Genomic DNA, 12248 nt, shown 5'->3' with positions numbered 1-12248 from the left:
AACTGATTGTTGGGTACCCATAGTTATAAGCCGTGTTCACTGTGCTGCCTCGTCTGATTCTTCGCCATTGCCCTGTACCCATGTGAAGGGGAAGAAGCAGGCAGGCTCACACAAAAGGGAAGAGACTTCTAGATAATGCTCAGGACTGAGAACTTCACACTGCCAAGGTCTCAGCTAGAGTCATGCGGCTACTGAAATACAGACGAGGATCAGTTCTCATTCCTTTGCCTGCATTTTTTTCACCTGCAAAGACAGTGATGACGTCCTTTTGGCAGATTGAAAAGTACTAAACGCCCACTATATATGCTAAGGTTATATAATGAGGGTTCTTCCAAAGTACTAGCTATAGCTAGGCACTCCTGGCTGGTAGCAGTAATGTGTTATTTATTTTCTCTTGATGCAGGTTACTTGGCTCACCACCCTCACAAAATGGAGGGAAGATATAATTATGTGTACTTAAACATCCTGCCAAATAATTAGATGCTGCAACTTGACTTCTTGAGGAATGGCTTCTAGGAAGCTCTCATTAGCATTCAGGCAGTGGAGTAAGACATACCCAGTCATAAACAATACAGAACTATGCTAATCAGGGTGTCTTTTCCCTTAGCGGAAACAGAGAATTCTTTCAAACTCTGTAGAACTTCAATATAATCAAAGGATATGAAAGCTAGGTTGGATTAATCTGGTCTTAACCAATTTGACCCGAATGACTCAATTTTGAGAGTTGGTGAATACTTGACACAAACATTTTTAAACAACTAGGAGTGACATATCTCATGCCTGTAATATCAGCAGTTAGGAGGGTAAGGCAGGAGGATTCCCTCCATTTCAAGAACAGCCTAGGCTACACAATGAATCTAAGGCAAATGGGGTTGCAGTGTAAGACCCTGTCTTGAAAGGCAAAAGATAAATTTTAAAAAATCATCCTTTTAACTTCTGAGTAAAAAAAAAAAATCATTGAGACAACTTCGAGAATCATTGCTTAGATGATAAATCCTGTGTGCTGTGAGTCTGTGTTGCCCAGGAGTTTAAACATAGCTATAAATAAAAATCATCTGATGAAGGGGTGGGGTAGGAGGAGGATAACCTTGAGCAAATGGCTTTATAATAGCACTCTTAGCCAAGATATTAAATTGACATTAAACATGGAGAAGCAATGAGATGTACTTTGCTAACATTCTCTCTAACTAAAATTAATTTTGTTGTTGTTGATCCTCCCAGCTTCCCATTTGAGCCAATTGTCACAAAAAAGCAGAGGAATGGAAGGGACAGCTCTGGGGCCCATGGGCCTGGGTTCAAATCCCTGTTTGGAAGATGCTAAGGTGGTGGTGGGGAACAGGATATCACTGTGTAGACTAGGCTGGCCCACAACTCACAGAGCTCTGCCTGCCTCTGTTTCTGAGGGCTGGGATTAGAGGTGCAGCCACTGCACCCAGTGTCATGTTGTGTGTGTGTGTGTGTGTGTGTGTGTGTGTGTGTGTGTGTGTGTGTGTTTTCTTGAGACAAGGTTTCTCTGTGTAGCCCTGGTAGTTCTAGAACTAGAGCTGTAGTCCAGACTGGCCTTGAACTCACAGAGATCCTGCATGCTGGCATTCAAGGTGTGTACCACCTGGCACATCTAGATTTTCTAAGTCTGGGTTTTATCTGTAAAGTAGGGTAATTATAATAGCCAAGTAAGTTTATTCTGAGGACTAAATGAGATTATAAATGTATAGCACTGAGCAGCACAGAATGCATAGCCAATGAACATTATGTATCATTTTTATTGTAAATCTGATTTTAAGTATGCCAATTGCCCATTAGAGTCCCTCAGGTATATCAAAAGATCATGTATGATCAAATCAGAACAGGAAGCAGAGATGGGAGAGGAAATTCAAGCAAGGAAAGAGAGGTAGAAATAGAACAAAAGAAAAAGCACTCCCTCTCTTCCCTTGTCATGAGATCTGTTGTATAGAGACAGTTACTTAGGAATAAATCCAAGAATTAATATCTTTTGTCAGGCTCATGTTCCTGTTAGCTCCAAATCCTGTATCTAAAAGGAGCAGCACACCTAAAAAGGATATGTTCTTTGTGCTTACATCTCTTATACCTCAGAAGCCCCAGCCGACATATTACTGGTCCTGCTCGGGCAAAAATGCCTGCGGTGCTCTGGCCAACTGGGCCTACCTACCCACCATCTCTCTGCACCCCACACACCCAAGGCTACTGATGATATCTCTTTCTTTTTGTAGTTTTCAGAAAAGAAAAAAAAAAAAGCTTATATGCCTTTTCACCTTTGTGGATATGGCTTAAGTTTTGTGGCCCGATACTTTGTCACACATACATTACTGACCTTCCCAGCTCCTGTCATTTGACTAAAATGAGAAAGGATCACGTCCCTGCCTGGTGCCCATGACGTCCAGGCAGTTCTCAGTTACAGAGAAAAAAAGAAAGGCAAAGTTCACCACCCAGAAGGCAGGACAAGCCTCTTGAACACCGCTACCAGCCCTGCAGCTCCCAGGAGTACTGTCATAAGTCTATTTATTGACACAGGTGGCTATTTATAGTGTAAAAGAACCTTTTAAAACAATATGTCTATCTGGGTGTGGTGGGACACACCTATTTATCAAGCACTCAGGAGGCTGAGGCAGTGGGCTCCAGAGCTTGAAGCCAACCTGGGTGCACTGTGAGGCTCTGTCTCAAGGCAAACAAACAGACCAACAGCCATCTGTATGATAGTTTATGAAACAGTTCTTATAAATACCTGCTTTCAAGAGACACCGTCAAGCTAAACAGGAGGGGGTGATAGTGGAGTGCGTTTTTTTAAGTCTGTACTTTTCTGTAATGAACACATATTGCTTCCATGACTGGGAAAAGTAAACGTCCAAGATAGCTGAGTAAACAGAACATCTCTTAGGGAGTGACAGGTTCAAAGAACTCATAGCTAGGGGCCAGAGAGATGGCTCAGTGGGTTAAGGCACTTGCCAGCAAGCCTGATAACCTGAGTTTGATCCTGGTATCCAGTGACTTCCTGAAGGTTGTCCTGTGAGCACATGTGCTATGGCATATGTATATACATACACATGTAGATTAAAAGTAAAATATAAAAGAGGAAGCAAAACCTCATAGCCAGGAGGCCAGTTAAGTATTCCACTGTGCCTGAGGATGTTAATACTTCCTTGTGGAAAGGAGTCCCAGCTTTCCTGTGGCCTTCTCACTTGCCTCCCCACCAGGCATCCCAAGATTTCAACTCGTTGCTGGGCATGGTAGTGAGCACCTTTAATCCCAGCACTCGGGAGGCAGAGGCAGACAGACATACCTCTGAGTTCAAGACCAGCCTGGTCTATAGAGTGAGTTCCAGGACAGGCAGGGCTAAACAGAGAAACCCTGTCTGGAAAAACAAACAGAAGATTCCAAGCTGTCTTTTATCTTGCCTTCCCTCTCACAGGCTCTGTCCTCAGCTCTTGGGCCTCCTTATTCCCGAGCCGCAAGCTGTTCTGGCCCACCATGGCCCTACTCTCAGCCTTGGCTTCAGGACACCCCTTGTGTCTACACAAGCCCTACTTGTCCACAGTTGGTTTGAGCTTCTCTGTTGACTTTAGCTCTCTCTTCATTTTATTCTTTTCTTTTCTTTTGGTTCCTTTTCCCCTTTCCTCTTTACCTTTTTCCTCCTGTCCATCCTACTTTCTTTTGCCATTTTCTTCTTCCTGTGATGCTCGATGTCAAATTTAGTGCCTCTCCTATGCCAGGCAAATGCTCTATCCCTCATATATAGCTCTCCGTCTCTCTTCTTAGCAATATTTGCTCTCTAAGTTGACAGGCAAACCAGCTGGCACGATGCCCCTTTGATTATTTAAGTATTCTTTTTTTAAAAAATATTTTTCAAGATTTATTTATAATGTATACAGTGCTTGCCTGCATGACAGAAAAGGGCAATAGATCACATTGTAGATGGTTGTGAGCCACTATGTGGTTGCTGGGAATTGAACTCAGGACCTCTGGAGGAGCAGTCAGTGCTCTTAACCTCTGAGCCATCTCTCCAGCCCTAAGTATTCTTTTTTTATTATTTTAAAAATAAAAACTTTTATTATTATTTTATTTTTAAACCATATGAGAGAGTGAGAGGACAACTTGAAGGAGTTGGTTCTCTTGTTCTACCATGTATGTCCCTGGGGTGGACCTCAGGTCATCAGGCTCAGGGGCCAAGTAAGTTTACTCACTGAGTCTTCTCCCTGGTGTTTCTCTGTTCATTCCTAAGTTTTAACTCTGAAGGATGACCAAGGAGTTGACTCCCAAAAATAAAAGAACCGATACTGTGGACAGAAAAAAGTGATGGGTGACTTGGTGTCTACAAGCAGATGGTCCATTCTCAGAGGGAGCATGCTATCTGCCGCATCTTTGGAGGAGTAGACAAAAGGCTATGAGCCTCTGTCAATTACTAACACTAATTAGAGACAGCATTTGGTTTTTGGATTAGGTAAGGTTTCTCTGTGGAGCCCTGGCTGTCCTGCACTCAACTCTGTAGACCAGGGCTGGCCTTGAAGTCAAGAGATCTACCCGCTTCTGCCTCCTGTCGGCGCTAGTTTTTAAACTCTATTTTATTTGGGGTATTTATTGCCTCTACCTCCCTTCTCCTTCCAACACCCCACCACTAGGCATGAGAGATAGGAGGTTAGTGGAGAGAGGGGGTGTAAGCCTCTTCTCCTGGCTGTTTAGAGGTTGACTGAAGCCCTCCCCTCCCCTCCAAGCATTCCTCTAAGCTTTCTCTCCATCTGTCTCCTGCAGGCCACCACCTTTTCCTTCTCACCATCATTTCCAAACTGACATACCTTCTAGCTCCCTGAGCCCTTATATTTATACCCCTCAGAGTCCTCAGATTTAAACTAACTACAGCTGGCAAATACCACGCCCCTCTCCATGCCACATAAGGCAGGCTGTTACCAGCTGGCAAAGACCACGGCCCCTCCATGCCACATATGGCAGGCTGTTACCAGCTGGCAAAAACCCTGACCTGCACAAGGCAATTGTCAGCTCTGGACAAACTAAAGCTGACGCTAAAATCTCATGCTTGGGATTGTATAACATAACCGAGTTTTTTTTGTTTGCTTGGTTTTTTGTTGTTGTTTTGTTTTGTTTTTTTCAAGACAGGGTTTCTCTGTGTAGCCTTGGCTGTCTTGGACTAACTTTGTAGACCAGGCTGGCCTAGAACTCACAGAGATCCACCCGCCTCTGTCTCCCGAGTGCTGGGATTAAAGGCGTGCGCCACCACCGCCAGGATCATAACATAACTGAGTTTTTAGAGCATTCACACTTCCATTACAGCCTCCTGAGTGCTGGGAGTAAGGATGTGCACCACCATGCCTAGGAAGAGCCATCATTGTTAATCACTGCTGCTGGCCTCTGAGCTAAGACTTCTAAGTCATCTTGCTTTTCAAATGAGATCATACCTGAGTACAAGCCACCCAGGAAGAAATGAGAGGAGAAAGATAGACTAGTTCTCTAACATGAACAGCCAAAAACAAGATAACATAAAATGACTTGTCTTTGCTCAACACTGCTGTATCTCAGGATAGGAAAGTTACTCTGACTTGTTAGTCTGCCTTGCCTTTAAGGCAAGTAAACAACACATCATGGACAGCACTCCCTTCCTCAGAGGATCCACTCTCCTATAATGAAAAGAAGTTGGGCTGGGCGTGGTGGCACACACCTTTAATCCCAGGGAGGCAGAGGCAGGCAGATCTCTGAGTTCGAGGCCAGCTTGGTCTATAGAGTGAGTTCTAGGACAGCCAAGGCTAAACAGAGAAAGCCTGTCTCAACAACAAAAGAACAGCAAAAAAAGAAGAAAGAAAGAAGAGAGAGAGAGAGAGAGAGAGAGAGAGAGAGAGAGAGAGAGAGAGAGAGAGAGAAGAAGCTGGCATCACCTCCCATCTGCTACCATCAACCCAAATGACTTCACACTTGTCCTTTCCTGCCAGTTTCTCTAACAATGTGGAGACTGTATGTACTTCAGTTCTCAGTCCTTAGCGCATGGATAAATGATGACTGTAGAGATCATCTCTGAACCCGAGGGGATGTTTGGTAATTAAATTTTCTTTTATTTCTTCTTCTTCTTTTTTTTCTTTCAATGGCATCTCAAGTAGCCCACATTGGCCTTGAATTTACCGTGTAGCCAAGAAGCCCTTGAACTCCTGATCCTCTTGTCCCCACTTCCCACTGCTGGGATTGTAGGCCTGCAACACTACACCTGGGTGCTTTTTGTTGTTGTTATTGTTGTTGTTTGATAAATTTATATGCAGCTGTAAGAAATCCTAAGGAGAGATCACCATTTCCCAGCACCAACATCTAGCAGTGTTACACTACGATGCTGCGACTTGGGTACCGATGTTGACTCAACCAGCCTGTGTGACTCACATTCCCCAGTGTTAGATGCACATTTGTGTGTCAGTCTGTATATAGTGTTCTACAAGCTGCCATCTACCTTTTTTTTTTTTTTTCTTTCAGTAGAAAGGCCCTTAACCTTTACAATTATGATGCTCTCAAGTACCTGGTTTCCAAGAAAGAATCCGGTTCTTAACCCTGGGGATTCTATAAAACTAGAGCCCCAAGCCTCTATAGCTCCCAGTTTCAACAGTCAGCCCAAACCATTCTGAGACAATGTCCCACTGTGCTGCCCAGACTAGCCTCAGACTTCTCTATAGCCCAGGCTGTACTCACAACTCCTCTGTCTTAGCCTCCTGAGTGCTGAAACGACAGGTGTGTGCCACCATGACCAGTGCAGGAACACAGGTGGTAACAGGTGAGAAACAGATAAGGGAAAAGCAAGGAAAAGTAAAAGGTACAACACATAGCCTGCCATGGGTTGAACTCAAAGTGTCCTTACAGGCTGGTGTTCCTGTCTGGGGCAGTGTTCTGACAGGTGGTGGGTCCAGATGGTAGGGGTAACTCACTAGAGACAGGCCCTTGACGACTTCAACCCGGAAGCTGGTTCCAGCCCCTCTCTGCTCCCTAGCCCACCACGGTGGTGGTCTAAATGAGAAATGTCTCCCACAGGCTCATGGATCTGAACCTTCTGCCCCTAGCCTTAGGAGTCCATAGCACGTGACCACATGGCCATGAAGCTGCAGAGTTTGACTGCCTACTCATTTTGGTCTTGCTTTGCTGCAGCACTGTGCTGCATTCCTGTCCTTCCCTCTGTGCCACTGTGTGGTGACACTATAACTTACTTTTGTATTCCACAAGGTCTCACAGGTGAGACTTTGGATTTCTGAACAGTGATGAGTGGGACTGTGACACTGTGTAGAATATTCAGGTTGAACTCAATGCACTTTGCATCAACAGATGGCCATACCCTTTGTGAGGCCAAGACAGAACATTATGATTTAAGTATGAGATGTGTCCCACAGGCTCTTGAGTTTTGTTTCTGTGTTTTTTGTTTTGGTTTGATTTGGGAGGTATTATTAGCACTAATAAGAGAAAACTGGTTTTTAGGGTTTTTTGTTTTGTTTTGTTTTGTTTTTTAGACAGGGTTTCTCTGTGTAGCCCTGGCTATCCTGGAACTCACTCTGTAGACCAGGCTGGCCTTGACCTCAAAGTTCCACCTGCCTCTGCCTCCCACGGGCTGGGGTTAGAGATGTGTCCCACCACTGCCCAAATGGCTCTTGAGAGTTTTATTGTTGTTGTTTCCCAAAGTGCTAGGATTATCAGCATGTACCACCATGCCTGGGCAATCTCAGTGTTTGCTCCCAGCCCTTAACTGTTCTGGAGGACTTTAGGGCCCTGAGAAGGTGGGCTCACAAGGGGCAGGCCTTAGATTGTACCAGCTCAGTCCCAAGTTCCAGCTGCTTGGGCCCTGTGTAAGCAATCTGACCCTCTGAAGCCATGAGCCCAGATAAATCTTTTCTTCCTTGGACTGTTTCTATCAGGCATCTTATCACAGTGGTAAGAAACATAGCTACCACATGGCCCCATGAGCTTAGGTTTTGGCAACAACGAGGCAGTCAGTCCAACAGGTGAACAAGCAGTTTTTTAATCATGCTCCCATCAGAGAGGTCGTCGCTTGGTGACATTGGGAAAGTCTTTCTGCAGAAGCTGATGCTTGAGCTCCATCTTGAAGGATAACCTGGAATTCCTTAGCTGAGAAGAAAAGAATTGCTTAAAAAAATTCCCTCTTTAATCATATCAGTGTATTCCAAGTGCTCGGAGAGAACGCAGGAAACTATGTGTACATTTGTTTACAATGTTAAGGCATCAAATTCTTCAACCCTTGTGTGCAAGTGCTGAGGCCAAGAGAATTGTTTTTCCTCTCCAGTCTTTTTCCACTCTCTTGTCCAAATTGGACACCAGATCCTGCCTGCTTAGTTTAAGAAAGGCATTTATCTCTGATGCCTTGGTCGCATCAGAGCTAATATTTAAAGCATGAGAGATGAGAAGGCCGCAGCTCTGCCCTTGGCACTGTTGCATGGCTGTACAGTCCCCTTGGCTACTCAAGTCTCTGGAAGCCAATCCTTCAACAGTTGGTGGGAGTCAGAGCTGGCCAAGCCATGAATACAGCATCTTAGCTGTCTAGTCACTGGGTTCTCGTCTTCCTCAGGCACTCATCAGAGCCTCCTACCAGGCATGGATGCCCTGGCCCCTCAAATTTTTTCTAAGGATCTCTGTGTTCTGCAGGTTAATTGATAAACCTCAGCATTTCCTTTGTAGCACCATCTTCACAGGGTGAGTTTACTCTTTAAATAAAATGGCCTGGCTGGGTATAGTGGTGCATTGCTTTAACCCCAGCACTTGGGAGGTAGAAGCAGGTAGATCTCTGTGAGTCTGAGGACAGCCTACCTACATAGTGAGTCCTAGGGCAGCCCATGTCACATTGAGACCTTGTTCCAAAGGAACAAACAAAATGGCCTAGGCTAGGGAGATGGTTCAGTGCTTAAAAGCATGTACTACTTTTTCTGAGGACCTAGGTTTGATTCCCAGCACCCATATCAGGTAGCACACAATTGCCTGTAACTCCAGCTCCAAGAGATCTGGACTCTGAGGGCACCTGGACACACACACACACACACACACACACACAGAGGGAGAGAATGCATTGTAAAAAGCTCCATGTGAAGCTCTTGGCATATAGCTAGTACACCATATAAATAAGCTGTTAGTGACTTTATCTTGAGACAGAGTCTCAAAAAACATACACATCACACACACACACACACACACACACACACACACACACACACACACACACACCCAACACCACATAGGTATACACACACACACACACACACACACACACACACACACATTTGTGTGTTTCTCTTTCTAGGTTTTGGTTTTTTGGTTTTTTTTAAGGTGGGGTTTCTCTATATAGACCAGACTGGCCTTAACTTGTAATTGTCCCACCTCAGCTTCTCCAGTGCTGGGGTGACAGCATGCGCCACTGTGCCCACCTTCCTCAGTTTGTGCTGTGAGTGTGTATCTATCTACTCAGGGGAAACTGAAAGCTGTGCAACCTGCATTATTCATTTAATGGATCATGAGCACTTCCTCATGTACTTAGTAACTATTTGACAATCATACTTTCAGCTACTACCTAGTTTTCTAACATGCTGATATTTATACAAATCATAATGCATTATCTTGGCCCTTAAATTATTTCCTATTCTCATTTCTGTACATAGTGGCAAATGTCCTTGCTCACAACTTTGTGTCTCTGGCTCTATTTCTTCAAGACAGATGCTTGGGAGTGGAATGTCTCTACCCCACTGTTGCTCTGCTAATATTAGGTATGCAGAATTGCACCATAATGCCTGGCTCATGACACATTCTCAGAGTTGGCAAGTGGATGGTCCGATCTTATTGACTTAGGTAATAAATTTGTTAATTTAATACTGTAATAAGTAACCTTCTTAAATTCTATGTTCATTTTTTGATTTTCTTTTTATGTGGTTTTGCTGTTTCTATATATATTCCTAAAGAGTGATTTTTTTTACAATTATATTTAGCTTTACAAAAAGTGCATCATGTATGTAATCGTTTAGGACTTTTTCTGTGTTAATTATTAACTGACTAAAGTCCATTCATATCACCACACATTGCTGTGGGTTATTCACTTCATGTTGATGGATCCAGAACATCTAAAACATAAATGTACCCTGGTTCATCCTCCTCTCACACTCCCATGAATGCCAGAGAGGGCAGTTTGCTCCCCCTCCAGTAACAGAATATGCACCTTCCCACTCTTTCCCGAGGAAAGGATCATGTAGGCCATTTTGACCGTTTCCATTTCACAGGCAAAAGGTAACCCTCTCCTGGCTCTGTGGCCAGGTACTGATTCCTCTCAAAGCCGAGAACAGGTCTTTGATTCTGAGAATTGTTCCCAGTCTGATAATGTCACTGATTTCTGGAACCCATTTCCCAATGGCTCAGCTGCTTTCTCTCATCCTGAAAGGAGTGACACTGTTGGAAGGAGGCTGTGAGGGGAGCCAGGGTGGGAAACATGCCCAGCTTACCACAGTGGAAGATTGTCTCCTGGTCCCAGCCCTGCCAGTGTCAGATCACTCCTAATGAAGCAGGCACTCTCTCTCCCTACTCACTATCCTAGACAAGCCAGCATAATGCTACCCTTTGTTCTTGAATTGATAAATTTAAACCTCCTGCTTTGCTCTGCAGTAAAAGAACTTTCTATTTTGGGCTTGGTGACATAGCTAAAACTAGGCAGAGCAGTAGGCTGCAGCATGAGTTAATAGCTTTCCTTAGGGAGAGAGGATCCTCAAGCAAAAGGAGAATCTTCCAGAGAGCGTCTTCTGCATAGCAACGTGAAGCCCATTTGTCTGTCTTTGTGCTGACAGATGTATTTCATGACTGAAAACTAAACACTATTTAACATTCAAAGTAAACTGCGGGATTAACCCTGAACTGACAGCTAGCTGCCCCGCCCCCTTCTTGAAAGTGTCTCCTGTAGCCTCCTGCCTCTACCACCCCAGTCCTGGGATTTATTGGCAGAAAGCCACCACACTGAGTTTAAATTTCTTAGTCAAATGCGAAACTGTGCTGATGGCTCTTGTGTCCCTAGCATTCAATAGGCACTGTCAAGGAAGACAGTTCTGTCCTTAGAGGATTTCTAGCCACCAAAATGATGCTAATTTGAGCGCTACCCAGTCATAGGCTTTCCTCTGTTAGTCGCTTCTGCGCATGAGAAACCCACCATTCTGGGGTAGGGGTCTCAAGAAGCCTCGGGCTCACAGAAAGGGCATGGCACCAGTTGGCACAAACCCAGCTCTGGCAGGACTGGGCAGCAAAGAGTGAGTCCCCCCAAGTCTCTTTTAACATTTCTCTTATAAGAAGTTTCAAGTGTGTACAGAGTACAGATGATAACGAGATGGACTCTGTAGCCAGGGTCTGGTTTCAGCAATCAACATATGTCAGTCTCATTCCACCCACACCCAACACGCCCACATGTTCATTTAAAAACAAATTAGAATCCTTTTCATTTTTATATACTTTATATGTACCTGTAGGAAATACAGACTCCCCTGCCCCAACAATTACTGTACTGAGGCTGAAAAAGGAATAATGTATTAATGTGATAGAGGGTCAGAGCTCAAACTGACCTGGTGTTCCTGTTCACTGACTTCCTGCAATGGTTTGGTCTGACTTGGAACAAAACAATGTCATTTGAGCAGGTGCAGCAGCACTTTGGAGGTAGACACAGGGGGATTAGGAGTTCAAGGCCAGCCTCTGCCATACACATTTAAAACATGTGAATAAAAATTACTTTTACAATATTTGTTTTGTTTTGTTTTTTTGAGGGTTTCTCTGTGTAACAGAGCTCTGGCTGTCCTGGAATTCACTCTGTAGACCAGGAAGACCTCAAACTCAGAGATTCTCCCTGCCTCTGCCTCCTGGTGCTGGGATTAAAGGTGTGCACCACCACGCTTGGTTTAGTTTTTATTTTTAAAAAATTTTAATTTTAACAGCATCCTCTACTCTGCCTTTATTTATTTATATTTTGTTTGTTTCTTCCTTTTTGAAACTGCTTTACTTTTTAGCTCAAGTTGGCCTCAAACTCATGAATAAACTTGCCTCAACCTCCTGAGTACTGGGATCAGAGGTGTGAGCCGCCAGGGTTGGCTAGGTCTTCCTTCTCATTGTCCACTTTTGGTAGCACTGAAGACTATAGGCCTCTAACCTGCAATAGTACTTAACAGACTACTCCAAGCTAGAGTACTACTCCACTGGAGTCTGCGGGGGTGGAGTCTGGAGGCACTGTGGGGCTG

The 12248-nt window shown here is 44.4% G+C and overlaps 1 protein-coding gene across 1 annotated transcript in view; it reads right to left on the bottom strand.

The window, feature by feature from the left end:
* Window positions 1–7570: 7570 nt before the first annotated feature.
* Cdkl3 (cyclin dependent kinase like 3) overlaps window positions 7571–12248 on the bottom strand; it is an 84307-nt gene continuing 79629 nt past the window's right edge. The window contains exon 11 of the mRNA XM_051167436.1: window positions 7571–8112. The gene's annotated coding sequence lies outside the window, so the exon portion shown is untranslated. The remainder of the gene's footprint in view (window positions 8113–12248) is intronic.

Source organism: Acomys russatus, chromosome 25, assembly GCF_903995435.1.
Source record: "Acomys russatus chromosome 25, mAcoRus1.1, whole genome shotgun sequence".
NCBI classification, from domain to species: domain Eukaryota; kingdom Metazoa; phylum Chordata; class Mammalia; order Rodentia; family Muridae; genus Acomys; species Acomys russatus.
Note: the sequence above shows the minus strand (reverse complement) of the source record. Positions and strands in the feature narration are given on the sequence as shown.